General features: G+C 37.9%; 1 protein-coding gene across 2 annotated transcripts in view; it reads right to left on the reverse strand.

Moving 5' to 3' along the window:
* Window positions 1-18,865, reverse strand: part of RhoL (Ras-like GTP-binding protein RhoL) — a 135,079-nt gene that overhangs the window by 103,352 nt on the left and 12,862 nt on the right. Inside the window, exon 1 of one of the 2 annotated variants that reach the window (XM_081747482.1) lies at window positions 15,526-15,876. The exons of the other annotated variant lie outside the window; for it this stretch is intronic. The gene's annotated coding sequence lies outside the window, so the exon portion shown is untranslated. Of the gene's footprint in view, window positions 1-15,525; window positions 15,877-18,865 lie in introns of those variants that run through there. 2 annotated transcript variants of the gene reach the window in all.

Raw genomic sequence — 18,865 nt, forward strand, 5'->3', positions numbered from 1 at the left:
CCGTTATTCTAACAGAGTGGTGCTTGAGCGATTTACTAGAAATTCAAACTCCGATTAGTGACAATTTCCCAGTCTTGTTTTATTTTAAGTGTAACTCTTTGTCAGTACAGATGAGGCCGTGGATCGTGTTCAGAGTTGATGACGATGGATTTTGGTTAGTTAGAATAGGTCACAGTGGATGAGAGTGGTTCATGGTGGGTGGTGGGTCACGGTGGGTCAGAGTGGTTCATGGTGGGTGGTGGGTCAGAGTGGGTCACGGTGGTGGTGGGTCAGAGTGGGTCACGGTGGGTGGTGGGTCAGAGTGGGTCACGGTGGGTGGTGGGTCAGAGTGGGTCACGGTGGGTGGTGGGTCGTGGGTCAAGTTTTCATTGATCCACGCCAACTCTGACTGTAGAATGTACTAGGGTATCGTTTCAAGCAGTAATGGCTAGACTACGGCCGCGAGGTGAATTCAGCTCGCAAGTGTGTTTCATCCAGCCCTCGTGGTTATAATAATCGAATTGAGAGTTGATTTTTAACTGTGAAAATATTTTCATTGCCCATTCTGCAAGATAAGGCCATTGGTATCGACCTGATTTTGAGAAATGCAAATTTCATACTTACCTTCAGTTGTTCGTTTTCGTACCTTATGCTGTAATTGGCTTAGACACGTGAAATAAGCAATAATAAAATTAAACGATACATTGCCCAGATTGACCTATTTCCGGTGGAGGCACTCGGTTGAAAAAGTGTAAAAAGCTTTCTCAGGCCAGCTATCCTGAATATGAGGTTCTCCTGGGTTTCCCTCACTCACATCAGGCAAATGCCGGGGTGGTACCTAACAAGAATGTTATAAAATAGAGGATCTGCCCATACGTATCTTCATCATATGAACTCAATGAAGCCGAAAAACAATCGAGCATCGTCTGAGCCGGCACGTCTGATTGGCTACTCTCGTTTCCGCCATGATTGTTGGCTCGAAATATTGCGATCTTAGTGGCGCGGAGTGGGCAGAGTAGGTGTGGCAAAGCTGTGACGTATGGCTTCATGATTTTGTTGTATGGGCAGATCCTTTATTTTATAACATCCTTTGGTACCTAACTTATAGATTCCAGGCCGCTTCATTCCTTTGCCAATCCTTTCTTCTTTCCCATTCCCCAGATAGTGTCCTCGCCGAGGGACGTCAACCCTCAAACCTGACGGGCTAAATGGCCATAGATGCAGAAAGCCCAGAAATCTAAATTACCGAGATATTCATTTTCACTTGCCAATTAATATTCTTTCGATTTAAGACACTAACGTAACAAAGGTAATTTGAGCCATTACATTAGCTCAGTCATCTTTAAAACAAATGAATTATTTAAAGATTCCGTATTTATCAACAAGACGGATTGTAAATGCAATGACAAAATAGGAATTATTGGTAGATGTGAAAATATAGGATAACAAGAATTCCCTGAGAAAAATAAAAACTACAGATGCCCTAAAGTACATAGCCTGGAATTGATATGCAGTTCTCCGCTTCAGAGCTGAGCCAGATTGTCTTTAAAAATGGGTTAGTTTTGAACAGAATGAAGGGCTTGGGTTAGTAGAACATACAACGTATTAATTAATGTCATATTCAATTTTAGCCTTCTTTTATTAAGACCACCTGTGAAAATACAATGCACAATAATATTTTGGAAAGAAATATGCCATGTTATTACATAGGGAAATCCCAACGCATTCCAAGTGTTGGACACAGCCTTAAGCATTCTTTCTTTGGAAGATTGGGTCATTTTGTTTCACGCTTTAGTGCTTTTAGGCGGTCATTACCATGGCTGAGGATAAAGTACTTCCTTCTTCCGAGTCGCGAACATCTTACCATATCCGTTCTACTGCATTGCTTAGTGATAACGATTTCCTGTGTTAATGTAGAGAGCCATGTAAGTTGAAATTGTTTCGCTGATATCATATGTATCGCTATTACAAAACAAATATCCACACTCTTAACTAGTTTTTCATGTCTTCTCTTGTGTTTATATTAACTTGTATGCTAAACGGTAAACGCTACTGATTAGTTTCTTATCTGGCCGTTCATAGTCCTTCATGATCTGCACTACAAACAGATTAATTTACATACAACGATGATACAGTAAAACTAAACAGAATTGTCTTAGTTTAGCAATTAAAAACAAACAAACACGACTTATACGATATGGAAAGGGTTCGAATCTACAGAGCACCGTTTCAGATGTGAGTGTTCTATTTTCTTTCTTTTTTTCTAATTCACCTCAATTGGAACACTTGTCTCCATGGTATTATAATTAAGCCCATTCACTTTCTTCAATTTAACGTAATAGGACAGGGACGGGAACAAAGAAATTTCGAGACAGTTAAAAAGTCCATGCTCAGAGCTTAGTTAATATCTTTGCTGCCCCACGCCACACCCTCAATATCAGTGGTTAGGTGCCGTTAGCGGTCGTGCTTCTAGCTCACAAAAGGAATTTCATTTTAATTTTATCTTACAATCAGGATTGTTCAGAACAAAATTTCATCGTCCTTTCCTGACTCAAGATGTTCAGCTGATGAACACGATTATGTATCTATGCGTGTCCATATTAAATTTGTGAAGACGTCCAGAACTGGAATATGAAAAACGGATTGCAGAAAAATTTTCGCCCCCGAAACTTTGCCGCCCTAGGGCATGGTCCATGTTGGCCCTGTTTATGCGTTTTGAAAGCACTCCAACTTTCAACGGGGTTTTATTTCATGATCGTAGCTTAATGCCTCAGACCACCTAACTATACCACTAGGCCCTTAAAAATTCGTCCCAATCGGAGCATTTGTATTCATAGTCTTTCATTGAATCTTAATTACTTTTATATTTAATCCAATGTGACAGGGAAACGAGCACAGAAACTCAGAGGACAGTTAAAGGAAAGTACATGTATTTCTGAGAGACACGCATGCCTAATGTGTTTCGTCTCACGATTGTCAGTTTAACGCCGCGGGACTGGGTAAGGGTCTTCACTACAGCGAAATTAAACTACCGCTAATTTTATAGGTTTTCTGTAATATCTTCAAAACAAATAAAAATTTTCGAAAAAAGAAACGTAGTGAATACGATTTTCAATGTGATATCTTTACCACAATTCACCTATCTGCTTTTGGTATGCCGCTATTTACAAAACCCGCAAAAATGCTAAATCTATCTACAGTTGCAAATCGAAAGTAGATAGATGAGTTGTGATAACGGTACCAGATGAAAAATGTATATGGCATTGGTATCTTTCTTCCTCCTATCATCATCTTCATGTTGTTTTATCCTTTCTTTCATTCTCTTTCCTGTCTCTCCTATATATGACATATCGCAGTCCTCACACCATACCCTATAGATGACTCCTTCTTCCTCTTCATTAATCTTTTTAGTTCCTTTTCTATTCTTCTTCTTTATTGATCTTAAAAAAATGTTCTCCACTCTTTCTATAAGTTCTGACCCCTCCTTCCTTCAATAAACTCTTCAGTTTCTCCGTTTCTTCTCCCATACTTTCCATACCATGCCATTTTCCACTCTCATCCTCTTCATTCTTCTTTCTCCCTCTCTTCCTCTTCCTGCGTTCTTCTTCCTTCTCTAACTCCTTCTTGCCGTAACTGTTCTTCTCTAACTGTCTGTAGAATTTCTGTATGCTCTCCGTCCTTCCTTCCTCTTCGTCCTCCGGCATTTCTATTCTTCTTCTATTATAATTTAAAATAAAGTGTGTTTTAAGCTTTGGTCAGTGTTTCTTTTGTTAGAATTAATTATGTTGTGCTTATTTAGTACTCATTATAAACATAAATGTTAATATTTAGCAATTCCTAGCCTTATATGTCAGTTCCAGAAACAAACTCCCGATTTCCTCAAGTGTTGAGTCATTTCCCTCCTATTTTATGATGACTTATGTCAAGCTATATCAGTAAAATTCAAAGAAAGAATGTGTTGTATTCTATTACATAAATGCAATATCAAAAATGAAATAATAATTACGAAAGTTTTCCAGTCTACTTTAGTCATATACACTTCTCTAGCAATGTAATCACTAAAGCTAGGCATTTTAGGTGCAAAATTTTGGTTAAATCAAATCAGTATCAAAATTTTGGTTAAATCATAGGTACTGTGCTATTATTGGCAAGCCATTTGCTGTAACTGAGGAGCTTCCATGCTCCACGGTCTTCTGCTAACATCTTCGTCTTCACACAAGATTTTTCTGTCATTTAAAATAAATTTCTCAACTTCTTACATTTAACTTTCATTTAATGGTTTTTGGGATTTACGATAAGCGGATTCCTAAACAAGCGTGAATGCTGAAACATAAAAATTTTAACAATTTCTGTTTCGTCTGAATGGCATCTTGCGCTACTTATGTTTAACTACCAGCGCAGCAAAGTCTGTCTAAAAGATTGCGATATGAAACATTGTCGAGTTTCTTATTCACAGTTCGCTCAACACACCAAGGTGAAAAACTAATTATTCGGAATGATCAAAACAGTATCTTTTAAACAATAAATAAGGCGTGTCCGAGAATCAAGTAAGGTGATAGTTTAACTGTTGATGCAACTGAACGTTGTATTTTTGAAGGTCACTCTGCACGAACGGAAGATCTGTGTCTCCAATGATGAGACCAATGATGTGGAAGGCTATTACGTAGCTAATGTAATACTCGATACGTTGGAAATAGGCAATCCTAGTGAAATATTCTTGTTCACAACTGAAGTTTTGGAATCAGTGAACTATTCAGCAATACGTCGTCTCTTCGATAGATTGATTACATTCCTGTGGCCTGAAGAAATAAGGGATGATGATGCACTGCTCTTCATGAAAATAAAATACAGCACTTAAAATCTCTAGCTCTAGTCATCACAACTTTTTAAGTAATATAGGCTGCACTCAACCTCAGCAAAGTGAATTTCCATGTACTACGTTTTTCTCACAAATACATTTAGTATATCTCAATATAGGAATGACCTTTAATGCTGTTCATCAGTTGTACTCCAATCCCTCTTTCTGCTTTCGCACCTATCAGATATTCCGAATAAAATTTATTCTCAAGCAATACTCCAAACTTCAGTGGCGTATTTACGATTTTATTTCGGGGAGAGCTTTGCCTGAAAATGTGAAAATTCTGCAAGATATTTCATATACTTTACTATAGTAAGTAAGATTTCGAGAGGGGCTTAAGCCTGGAAGCCCCCCTAAATACGCCACTACCAAACTTACAATCATGTTCTTTTCCTATGTTATGTGGTGGACAAAATTGTGTCCGTGAGTTTTCTCAGGGTACCCAGTTTCCTCCCACTTTCTCATTCCACCAATTCTTCCATCATCATTTCCTTGTCTTAATCGGCTCCCTTAGCCTAAAGGGCATAAACTTGGGACTTTAAACTAAAATATTTCATTTTAATTTTTTCCTACTTTTTCCAACACTTCAATACTACTTTCCTCCATCTTACTGCAGTTTCATTTTCGAAAGTTCTTAGTCGAACTTTGATTACCTTTTCGGGAAATATTCATATTTTAATCCCGTATTATACAGTGTGTCGCACTTGCTTTTGGCCTCACCTGTTGCTGAATTTGGGAAAACAATTTCGTGTTGTTGCTTGTCTTTCCTGATACGAATATTAGCACGGAACGTGAGATGGTGTAATATACTGTACCTGAGGACAAGGTCAGTTTGAGACACCAGATAATAATCAAAATCAGCTGATCTGACACCCTTGGATTTCTTACTGTGAGAAATGTTGAAGATAGCATGTGCTGGGACAAGCCGAGGAATGTCCTGCGCTGGAAACAAATATTTGCCACGAAATTGAACAGATGGATGCCGCACAGTTTGCCTTTGTTAACGTTTAAGTCGCGTTTAAATATGTCTGCAGGTTAATGACGGCCATTCCAACCCTCAATGTATAAGTCAAATCATAAAATAAGATTGATTCATGTATATTTTAATTTCCATGTGTTGTTTTCTTGGCGAACTATGATAAAAGCAATGGGACCGATAGCAAGTGGGACACTCTGTATATCGCTTCATGCAGAACATTTCATGAGTCTCTTTGTTCACGCTCCCTAGAAAGTACATTTTTCTTTTCAAATATGTTTCTCGTAATTTTATTTAGCTAGGTAATTTATTTCTGATCCACACTACATACTTCGACGACATAGTCGCAAGTTCGATTCAGGGCTACACTTCAGATACGCTCTAAGGTGAAAAAAGACAATGCGCCTCAATCTCTCTCTCCCTCTCTCTTTCTTTCTAGTTTTTTCTACCATTTTCCACCTACAGATTATTTCATTTATAAGTGTGTACAAACAAGTTCATTAAACCAAAGCTAAACATTTTATATAGATGGAATTTGTCATTTCACTTTACATGTATCATTCAAAGAAATACTTTATTGGAGAAATTCTGCCTTGTATTGGAATTTAATGTTGTTCCTAATAGTATAAAAACTGCAGCTACTAAGATTAAGTGCGTGTAAACGAAATTAGCAAGCGGTGCAGAAAAGGGGGAGGGGGTAAAAGAGGAAAAACAGAACTTTCCACCTATCATTCGACCTTGGTAGTTTGCACAGACGTATGCTCAGTGCCACTTAACTTCGCGCGTTTATGATAAACGGTGACATTCATAAATGCGAAGGATGCAGAAAACCTGTCAATCGACTTTGTTGCATGAAAAGCTACAGTCAGCAGTTCATCTTTGTACTAAGCACTAAGTTTATTCTTACGTACTGTAGAAACTAGTTTGCGTACTTAAGTTCATTTCTCTTCAACCACATAGAGAACATAAAGTGTAACCAACATTATTTCGAGTTAATACATGTCAACTGACACATGGTAGGCCTACTCTGTTAAATAGGCCTTCCAATTTAGAGTTTTTAACTCGTTTGTATACAATATTCATTTCTAGTTAATGTATTATGAATGGTTGCAAACTATGGTATCTGGATTTGGATATCGAACATCGATATCAAAAATATCGAAACTTGATCAATATATCGAAATATAACAATATCAGATATTGAAATATCTAAATACTGAATATCAGAATATCGAAAAATATCGAAATTGAATATATTAAAAAATCGAAAATGATGAGTATCGGATATTGACAATATTGAAATATCACAATATCGAAAAATATCGGATATCGAAATATTGTCATATCGATTAGTGATATTTTTCGATATTTAAAAATATAAATAACTCGATGGATATATCGAAATATCGCACAAGCTAACTGCAAACTACAAGAATTATCGTTCATTATTAAATTTGTTTTAAATGATAGTTCGAGTTCGATATTGGTGGATGATATAATTCAACTACCTGAGAAATTAAGAAAGTGAAGAAGCACACTTTGTAACAATTTTGTAGAATTTTTGTAAATCATGAACTATGATGATCGTTCATGACAAAAATGTAATTTAATTTGTAGTTACATAATACCCTATAAAGAACATTTATTATTTAAAACAAGTCTCAATGTGCATCACATCACTTTTGTCCTCGATATATCAATGTACTAACGTCTACAGACTAGAAGAATATGTCATTACTTTTGAAATCACTGTCAATATACTGTACATATTTCAAGCTGCATTTGACAGAAAGCGCTTGGCACCCAAATGAAAATTTGAGGATACTAAATCGAGGTGGTTTCTAAGGATCAATAAGTTTTTCTTACAATCCGTCTCGCGGACAGAGATGCAGGAACTGGGGAGCACTGAGAGTACATTGTTCCTCGTAAATTTGACAAAGTATTATCATTATATATTCTTTCGAATATAACGTTATTATCAGCTATAAAGAACAACTATGACTTATTCACATACATATTAGAGATGCTCTGAATAGTTCCAAGGCTAATATGAGAAGTGCAGAATTCAGAACTCTTCATGTAGCAAAATTTATACATTATGTTATTCCGTTACGTAATAAGTCTCTGCTCAAGTTATTTCAATGTATTTACTGTATACCATCGCTCTTTCTAGATTATCAGATAGTGTTTTTACTAACTTACAGAAGCATTAGTTAGGGATAATGTAGAAGTAAAATCATCGGCGCAAATCTGTCTTCAACATTGGGAAGGGAGTGGACGGGTAAGACCGTTCCTAACCTTTTTTTTTTTTTTTAAAGCGATGTTCAAAATATTTATGAAGTTGAAAAGGAATGCTGTGGAGGATCAGGAGTAGAGTTGTCTTCAACACTGGGAGGTGGGCAGATTTGAGGCTTATTCTAGGGGAGGGGAGATGAGAATCATATTACGGCAGATGAATTTAATTTCTGAGGTGAACCTATTATATATTATACAGCAAGGTACATCAATTTCGTCTGACTTTCCTTTGTGGCAGTCAGACACAAATCATCACATTTCCTCCCCCCCCAAAAAACATTTCAAATCGGATTATTGGGGGTACAGTTCCTTCCAGTTACAAGATTGGAGGGGACATATGCCCCTCATCCCCCCAGGATTTGCGCCAGTGAATAAAAATTAAGAAATAGCGAAATATAATCTTAATAATAAGTGTTTGTATTCATGTTTTGTTAGTTAGTTGGAAATAGTTATGTTGCTGACAACTGATCAAAATGTTTCTTTTAAAATCCAAAGGTAATTGTGTTTTCCGATTTACACAAACCAGCTGAGAATGTTCCAAAGAACGAACTAAACAAGAATTAATTTTTCTTACTAACTCCAACTTTATACCAAGTGCTCGATGTACTTTATTATTATACTCATTAAACAATTCTTGTAATATATCTATCCATTTATAATTTCCTTGAGTACTAAATTTTTTCCATATGTTCTGTTTAAGAGTTCCGTTACAACGCTCTACGATATGTTGTTTTACGATGCTGAAAATTGAAAACTTCGCCAAATATCATCTCCCTATGATTTACGATTCCCGAGATGTGGTTCCTTAAATCTCCCGAAATCGGAACTTTTTTGGCCAATATATCCGGAACAGTAAGAGTGGCGCGAAAAATTCCATCACTTTCTCATATAGTTTTTAATGCTCTATCGAATGGAAAGCTCAAAACTAATAATAATAATAATACATACATACATACATACATACATACAGGCACACAGAATTCAGTAACAAACTTTTAAAGTTCGTTGAAAATTACATCTAAAACAGCGCGCAACATGCAAGAGGAGATGTCAAATTTCTTATACCCCAGATGAATACCCAATACTCAGTTCATTTCTGCCATAGTTTCGTAATTCATTTTGTGTGTCAACGCTAGCAGACTAACAAATTAGAAGCATTCACACGCTCTTGGATATCGACAATAATCTGTTTCATAATTTCCAAATTTATATTGATGTTTTCTCTACTATTTGACTCACGTATTGCATTAATAGTAGACAATATAGGTTCATTACACATTGAATATAGATACTATGGAGTAATAGTTTGAAATATTTTGCGCAGAATTTTACCGTTTTACTCGTGTTTAACTTTTGATTTTGGTAATACCTGTGCATCTGAATTAAAATCTAGAAATAATGAAATGAGATACGTTAATGTACCGATCAACAAAAGAAATGCCTCCACAGTATAGAAATTACCACGTATTGCGCGTTTACACTAACAAATGCAGCAAAAAGCGTCATGTTACAATGACACACTACTTGTTATAACTGGTGATTTAGTGCATTTTTTTGTGTCTTAAGAATTCGATTTCGTGCATAACTTCTTAATTTGCTGTATATGAAAGAGACACCGGAATAGAAAATGTGCACTGTGAGTGCATCCGACGAATTTGCGTACGTCATAATAATCTTGATTATATTTGAATTGGGTTGGTGTATTTGACGGCTCCTGTTTCTGCGGCAATAAGCTTTCGTGCTTCTCAAGCTATACAGGTTCGTAGGATTGAAATTCCTCTCTTTCACTATCGAGATTATATGCAGGGTGTTCAAAACAACACCGACAACGTTTGGGAGGTGATTACTGACACTAAAATAAGGCAAATAGTATAGACCAACCTGGGTGCAAAAATCCGTCATTTCAGAGTTATAGGCTGCCGAAAACAAACAAACAAAAAAAAAAAAAAGAACTTTAAACGTCTACAGCTCCAATACTATGTGATCTACCGTAGTTCGGTCAAGACTTCACTTACTAGGGATGATTCCATACCGAGACCAAGTACCTGGGGAAAACCTATATATCGTCTGAAAGCTCTTGCCATGAGAAGTACGAAACCGTTTTCAAATCACGGGCAACCCCGCAACCTGACCCTGTATGCGGCCAGTTTGTTGGTGTTTGTGACCCTATGTAGGCCTATGGTATATTCGACAGAAGTAAAAATGAATGTTTCGATGCATCATGCGTAAGTTTCTGAACCCATCATGTTCCTCTTTGGTTCGCTGCTAGAACGTGACTAGGGCAAGGGTTTGATATCACTTTGCACCCAAACGTACCCATTTCGTCAGTGTTGCCAACGAATTGTAAATACAATATTGCAGATGTTTTTGTACCACTCGCTGTATATCCATGAAACGTGGTATAAACATCACTCGCCACTAGAGAAAATATACTTCGGACATGTTCCTCTTCAAGGACCCCAGTTTGTCAGTAATGCCAACCAAATATAAAATACGAAATTGTAAAACAGGTTCCGTACGATGAGACGTTTATACATCAAGCTTGGCAGAAACATCACACAACACTATAGCAAAAAGGCGTTGAATGTGACCATCTCCCAAATATTCTAGATTGTCATTGTTGCCAACAAGTGTAAACATTACAACGTTGAAAATGGCTTGAATGCCATTGAACGAAAATATGACAAATGTGACAGGAGCAGCATTGGAAAATGGAAAACAGTGTGAGTGTCCTCGTCTTCCAAACAACCCAGTATGACTGTTGCCAACCAATGCGAACATTCAAGATTTTCGAATAAAGTCTGCAGCATTGGCAGCTATAATTAGACTGTGACCCATACGAAGCTTGTAGTATGTTAGTGTAAACCCACAAGCACCCATGTTGTCAATTGTGTCCGCCAATGCTTCTGTTACACTTGTCATATATTCGTTCAATGGCATTCATGCCATTTTTTAACGTTGTGATGTTTATACTTGTTGGTAGCACTGACAACCTAGAATGATTGGGAGACTATCACACTCAATGTTTTTTGCTATAGTGTTGTGTGATGCTTCTGCCAAGCTTGGTGTATAAACGTCTCATCATACGGAACTTGTTTTACAATTTGGTATTTTTATATTTGATTGGCAACACTGACAAACTGGAGTCCTTGAAGAGGAATATGTCCGAAGTATACTTTCTCTAGTGACGAATGATGGTAACACCATGTGTCATGGATATACAGCCAGTAGTACAGAAACCATCTGCAATGTTGTATTTACAATTCGTTGGCAACACTGACGAAATGGTATGTTTGGGTGCAAAGTGATACCAAACCCTTGCCCTAGTCACGTTCCAGCAATGAGCCAAACAGGAACATGATGGGCTCAGGGACTTACGCGTGATGCATGGAAACGTTCATTTTTTACTTCTGTCAAATATACCATACGTAGGGTCACAAACACCAACAAACTGGCCCCATCCTGGTCAGGTTGCGGGTTTGCCCCTGATTTGAAAACGCTTTCGTACTTCTCATGGCAAGAGCTTTCAGACGATATATAGTTTTCCCCGGGTATTTGGTCCCGGTATGGAATCATCCCTAGTTAGAAACTAATATGTGCCCTATCCAAAAATACACGTTTCAAAATCTTGCGATACTCATGCAACAATTTTTATATAGGGAGTGTGGCTACGAGCATATAATTTGAAGTACTCACCAACTACCTCTATAAAAAATGTTGCGGAAGTATGACAGGATTTCGAAACATGGATATTTGGATAGGGCACATACTAGTTCTTAAGTGAAGTCTTGACCCGACTACGGTAGGTTATTGGAGTTATGGATCTTTAAATTTCGTTTTTTTCATGTTTTCGGAAGCCTATAACTCCGAAATTACGGATTTCTGCACCCACGTTGCTCTATACTTTTTGTCTTATCTTGGTGTCAGGGATCATCTCCCATACGTTGTCGGTGTTGTTTTGAAACACACTGTCTATATCTTAAAATAGGCTCTGATTTGAGCCACATGAGCTTCTACCGGGAATTGAACCTGACTCTGCATAGGCTAACCATATAGCCACGAAAATTAGTTATTATTTCTTCACTGAAATACGAGGCCCACTATGTATATTTTGAACCTTGGCAACACTGATTGTAGTTAAGCGCTATTTTTTGTTTGCATAGAAACGTTTGACATTGTTGACCATAACATAGTTCAAATGTTTTGTCAATAGCTTTATTTGTGTTGTTTACGTTGACTTGAAGATTGAGTGACAACAGAAAAAATGGAATTAACTAGTGAATTTTTTTCGTGCGATGATTTATTACGATTTTCGACGTGGATTATCAAGACAAGAATGCATCGATCAACTTACTTCCACATTTGGCGATGAAGCCCCATCCTTTGCCACTGTGAAACGCTGATATAATAATTTTACTCGTGGCCGCCATTCGCTCACTGACGAAATTCGCGAAGGTCGTCCAAAATCAGTTGTTATTCAAGAAAACATTCATGCTGCGTAAAACCTAATACTGCAAGATCGGCATGTGACATAGTGTGAGATTAGGGAACCATAGACATTAGTTCCACCAGCATATATAAAATATTACATGATCATTTTGCTGTGAGGAAGGTTAGTTCTCATTGGATCCCACATAATTTGACAAAAACTCAAAAGAAGCTCGCGTTGATTGGTGCACACAAATGCTCAATAAATACAAAGGCAGTGCTTCAAAAGATGTATATAAGATTGTAACAGGTGACTAATCATGGATATATGCATATGAGCCGGAACGTAAACAGCAGTCGATTTTATGGATGTTTTAAAATGAACCAAATCCAACAAAAGTTGTTCGCGCTCGAAGCACATCGAAACAAATGGTCCCCTGTTTCTTCGGGAAAACTGGTCATGTGGCAACTGTGCCTTTAGAGGAACGTAGAACGGTCAACTCTGAATGGTACACAGCAATTTGTTTGAGGGAGGTCTTCGGTCAAATACGGAAAACAAACAAGCGCCGTCGGATCATTCTTCATTAAGACAATGCGAGTTCTCACACATCTCATCTAAAAACCAACTATTTGAACACTCAAAAAATCGAATAGATGAGATCCGCCGTACAGTTCTGATTTGGCACCGAATGACCTTGTTCCCGAATGCCAAGAATAAATTGCGTGGACAACGATTTTCGTCGGCGAAAGAAGACGTTGATGCTTTCAAAAACCATATTATGGAGGTGTCTCAAAAAGATTGGAAAAAATGCCTTGACAAATGGTTCGAACGAATGCAAAAGTGTATTGATCAGAAAGGAGATATTTCGAAAAACAATAAATCAATTTTCAATGACAAATTACTGTTTTTTCATTGTTAGGCTCAAAATATAAATAGTGGCCCTCGTATTCATAGAAAAGTCATCATAGATCTTTGGTGCAAACTCAGACTACGAATTTGCGATTAATGTCCATGAGTTCTTTGGTTACTGTCCACTCTCGGAAGGGGTACCCACAGGTGGGTTATAAGGCACAGGTTGTGCCCATGCGATTTTTAAGGGGACATAATTTTTGATTGAAAATGGGACAATCGAACTTTAATGATATCATAATGATGCCTTTCACGGGCGTCATTTAGGGAGGGCAGGAGGGAGCAATTGCCCCCCCAAGCGTTTGAGGAATACATACATTTTAGTCCATTGTAATACTAATATACTAGTACAAAACGTGAAAGTTTTCCGTCGGTGGTGTTCTTGCCCCCCCCCCTCCCAAGCACAGTCTGAAATGACGCCCCTGATGCCTTTAAGAACACTAACTGCGTGAAGAGCTAAGCATGAATAACATTTCAAAATAATTAATTGTTATAGCACAGAATGCGTTCTCCTTCGACTGAAAGGAAGCATAAGTAGATACAGACTGATTTTGTTTACCGCAAAGTCCCCAAATTGAGTAACACTTAAACTACGAACAGAAACATACACTGAAAGTGGATCTTGTGGGTCAAGATTCTCCCGAAATCCCGACTTTTCTGTAAATTAATCTAATTTTAGGGATGATTTTACAAATTTTAATATAGGCGACCCAATGAAACCTTCCACATTTTGATCGGCTGTAGTGCTGTCAGTGGAGGGGCGAGAGGATTGAGTGACGTCAAACCGCTCACTACTCTTCTGCCGTTTTTCAGCTGTCATGTATCTTTTGGTCAGGAGCTCATCGCTGCAATGCAAATACCTTTCCGCTTAATGTTTGCTATTCCACATAATGAAAATACCCATGATCGGAAAACCATCTTGCAATTGGTGGAGAATTTCCGAACAGTAGGTTTCAGCGTTGAAACGAAAAATCATCTGGTCGCCGTAAGAGTGCTCGTACGCATGATAGTATTGAGGCTGTGAGATGGTCTGTTTTGCAGTCTCCCAAAATGTTCTGCAAAGAAGTGTCTTGCAGCTGTTGGGCTTTCTTGTGAGAGCGTACACTAAGAAAAATCCATTATCCGGACAGCGGTATATTGTACAAACATACGGAATCCATATGTTTACTACGGAAATCTGTATGGAGCATGCATTATTCATATGCTACATATTTAACTGCCTTTATCTCGCTTAGATATTATAACATGCAGCTGCAGGATGTCTGACATTTAACACTATTCTGTATATTACATGTGTACAGGGCCGTGCCGTGGAAAATCAGCACCCGGGGCGAGAGTATACGACGGCGCCCCCATACATATATTCCAAGTATTTTTTCTGTCTTTTCTCCTTTTTTCTCCCGAATTTTTCTCCCCCTCACTTCGGCGCCCGGGGCCGTCGCCCCGCTCGTCCCCCCACGGCACGGCCCTGCATATGTATACGTATGTTACATGCGTCAACTATATGTTATATGCTTTCAGCTGTTTACGAGATCCTTACCGCCTATACCTAGTCATACGGAAAGTGCGTATACATAGAACACTTATATAGAGAGTATTATAAAACATACGTTTTCAGTTTACGTTTGATGCAGGATGTTATATATAGTCGTATATTGAGTCCAAAACTACAGGATTTACGCTGGTAACCTACGATTTTACGTACGCCACATACGTTTGTTTCTATATATGTAAGAGCAACTTTAAAAAAAAAACATGTATTTTTTAAGACGTTTAAGACACATTTCCACTTAGGTGGTTGTGTAAACAAATAAAAGTTCGGTTATTGATCATAACCCAATTACAAACTGTGTTCAATACCATTTTATAGTTTTGAATAAACATTTTTTTAATTGTCTTTTAAAATGGGAGGTTGTATTGGGTCACCCTGTATAATTTATATTCTTATTGAATTTATACCCCCAAAAAAACTTTGAACCCCTCCCGAAATAAATTCCTGAGTAAATGCCTGTGTACAAAGCAAGTTATCTCGGTTTTCTTACATCCAAGCACTTATTAGTAATTTACTTAATTGCTTACCTGATTTAGTTCAGCTTTCGTCCTTATAACTATCTTTATACATGACTTAAGTTCATTTTTGTTTTGAGAAACGTAACTACTGCATTCTAAAAGTACCAAGTTCTGAAACTTTTCCACCAAAGATATATGCGTTGAAAAGAATGATGTACACAACCACACGCGAGCAGCAATAAAACAGTTCTGGATACAATGTGATTTCACCAGTTAACTGTGCAGCACTAAAAACAAAATGGAGCTAGCTATAAAAAAGTTTTCAAGCTCCAACTTACACAAGCACAACTGCAAACGCAAGAAAACTAACTTCAACTGTTGAACATGTTCTATTCCAATGATTCTTCTGAATCGGATTCGAATAAATCACCAGTGACAATACAAGATACTGATACGGAAAGTTCACCGCAATACTGATAACATATTGGGCGGGAAATCACAAAATATACAGGATGTGTTTACGTCGTTTTAGAACCATTATCGAAATTATATATGATAATGGAAGATAAGTTCAGACCATATACTTTCTTGAGAAACATGTTTGCCTAAACAAATAGAAAATGGAAGCGTATTAAAAAGTGGAACAAAAATTACATTTCAGTCTGAACAAGATATTTGGGAATTGAGATCAATTTTGTTGTAAGTAAAATTCGAATATTCATGATCCTTTCACAAGATCTACATTCTTTTTTAAAGTTATCCCACGATTATGCACCGAAGTTAAGAGAAACGGCGATGACAATAAGATTGATGATAATGATAGAATGAAAGAAGTGACAGAAGATGGGAGAATCCCGAAAAAATCCACGCACACGATATTTGTGGACCAAAAAGCCCACTTAGCGGAAGGAGGGATATAACCAGGGTCCTCATATGCCAGAGGTGAACGATCTACCATTGAACCACCGCCTCTCCCCCCGAAAAAAAGCCCATGCGTAAAGCTAGATAGCATAGTAGTCTGTGTATATATAGGATTGATTTATCCAGAATTTGACCGTTTTGAATTGAGCATCCTGTTCAGAGACGTGGACATACACCTTAACGTGGGATCCGAACTACTGAGCTCGCCGCGGAAACCAAACCCAGCTCTCCAATGCCGAAGGTGCGTACGCGAACCATATAGGCACGAAGGAGTTCTTATAAAGAGTATGTCTAATAAACTTACACATTAATAAAATAGGCACATATTTTTTCTTATTAAACTTCCAAAATGGTAAATCTTATAGAAAGCTAAGAGACAGCGAGAGGTGCTTTTTGAAATCGATTCAACATCCCAAGAATAAATTACATCTCTTCTCTAACCCTGTATTCAAACTAGAAGAGGAGAAATGTTTTTCGGTTTCATTGATGATCACCAGGCCCGTACCCGGGCACCACGGTAGTTAATGTTACCCAGGCACGTACGCAGAAATTTATTTCAGGGAAGTCCAGATACAATATGAGGGTAAACTATTTGAAAGTTTGTAAAAATCACCCCTAAAATTACACTAAATTTACAGAAAAATCTGGATTTCAGGAAAGATTCTGACCCCCAGGATCCACCCTCTGTGTACGTCCCTGCTGTTGCTCACAAGACAAGAAATATGGTTTTCTTGTCTCGTCTAGTGAATTTTTGATTATTATCAAGAAATTATCGATAAATTTTCGGAAATTTTTTTGTCTTGTGTTGTAAATTTATGTAACAAATTTATGCCCTGACTTTCTTCTTAATTTCACCTAAAAGTTATCAGAGTTCTTCCACATCACAAAGGGTCCACGAATTAATCGGTTCCTTAATTTGAATCCATCAAATTCCCTTATTTAAAAAATCGTTATACTGTAGTACTGAAATGAGAAAGACTCACTAGGCACCAAATAAACATTGATGGTAGCAGAAATTGGTATCACGATGTGTTTTTCTTCAAACCTGGAAGGACATCATATGACCAGTTTCATAGAGATCAATGTAAGTATAGTTTTATCAACACAATATTGGCCCCAGGGGGCGTGGTGGCTCAGTGCTAGAGCGTTCACCTCCGGTGCTTGGGGTCCCTGGTTCGATCCCAGCTCGCCCCGTGTGGACTTTGTGGTGGACAAACACCGTGCTCGTGGGTTTTCTCGGGGTTCTCCCGTTTCCTCCCACTTTCTTCATTCCACCATTTCACTCACCGGCATAACCGTGGGGCGTAAAACTTAAAGATTTCATTTCATTTCATTTACAATATTGGCCCCGGAATCGTAACGCTCCAGAACTCGAACAACTTGAAATACGAATGCTGTTTTGGAATCCGAACGTCCCAGAAATCAAACAACTTGGAATACAATTGCTACTTTGGTTTCTGAACACTCACCAGGTATTTTGAGTATATTTTTGAGCACGTTTCCTCTGCGCACCTATGCGCTTTTTTCGTTCAGTTCGTTGTTGGAAGCTGGAGTGAAAGCATCTCGCGTGGTTTTCACACTGCTAATTTTATGCCTTTCGACCTGTTTTGTGTTATTTTCTAGTATAGTATATCCACGGTCCTAAAAAGTTCATTTTTATTCAAGTATTGTCATTGTAAGTTGGGTTATCACAAACTGTGTGCAAGATGGGTAAAAAAAAAGTTGACAAACGCTCATAAAAAGCAAAGAATGACAGCTAAACGTGATTTTTTTGTCCGCTGCAGGGGGAGGATGGTGATGACCTCTTTTGCCACATAATGACGGGAGATGAAACTTGGACATCATATGCCACTTGCGGATCAAAGCAGCATCCAATGCAATTGCGGGACTTTGGTTCTCTTAAAGCGAAGAAATTGAAATAAATACCATCAGTTCACAAAATTAGGACGAATAATTACAGAAAATAATGTATTGCCAAACATAGAAGAATCTGCCACCCAAAATCGGCAGAGATGAATGCTATGCTCTAGAATTCCTCTGATCCATGACAACGCCCGCCCACATACAGGTGCTCGTGCTGTTGAGACATTACAAAGATTTCGATGTGAAGTATTCAATCATCCCTCTTACAGCCCCAATCTTGCACCAGTGATTTCTTTCTTTTTTCTTCACCTGAAAATGTGGCTTGCATCGAAGCGTTTCAACGACAGCGAAGTGCTAAAGATATCAGTTTTGCACTGGCTGCACTCTCATGCTGCCAGTTTTTCACATATGGAAACTTAGAAACTTGTCCCATGGCACCAGAAAGTCTAGAGGATCATGGTGGCTACGTAAAAAAAGCCATGGTATATTTGTATATCAATCACAATAAATTTCTTCTATCATTCTTTTTAAATATCGGTCCTTATTTTGACATGCGCCTCGTGTAGCCGTACATATACGTTCATTGCTCCGTCTGTCTCATTTGCGTTATTACTGTGTAAAAGCC

Source organism: Thermobia domestica, unplaced genomic scaffold (assembly GCF_964235325.1).
Source record: "Thermobia domestica unplaced genomic scaffold, izTheDome1.hap1.1 HAP1_SCAFFOLD_262, whole genome shotgun sequence".
In the NCBI taxonomy this organism is placed as follows: domain Eukaryota; kingdom Metazoa; phylum Arthropoda; class Insecta; order Zygentoma; family Lepismatidae; genus Thermobia; species Thermobia domestica.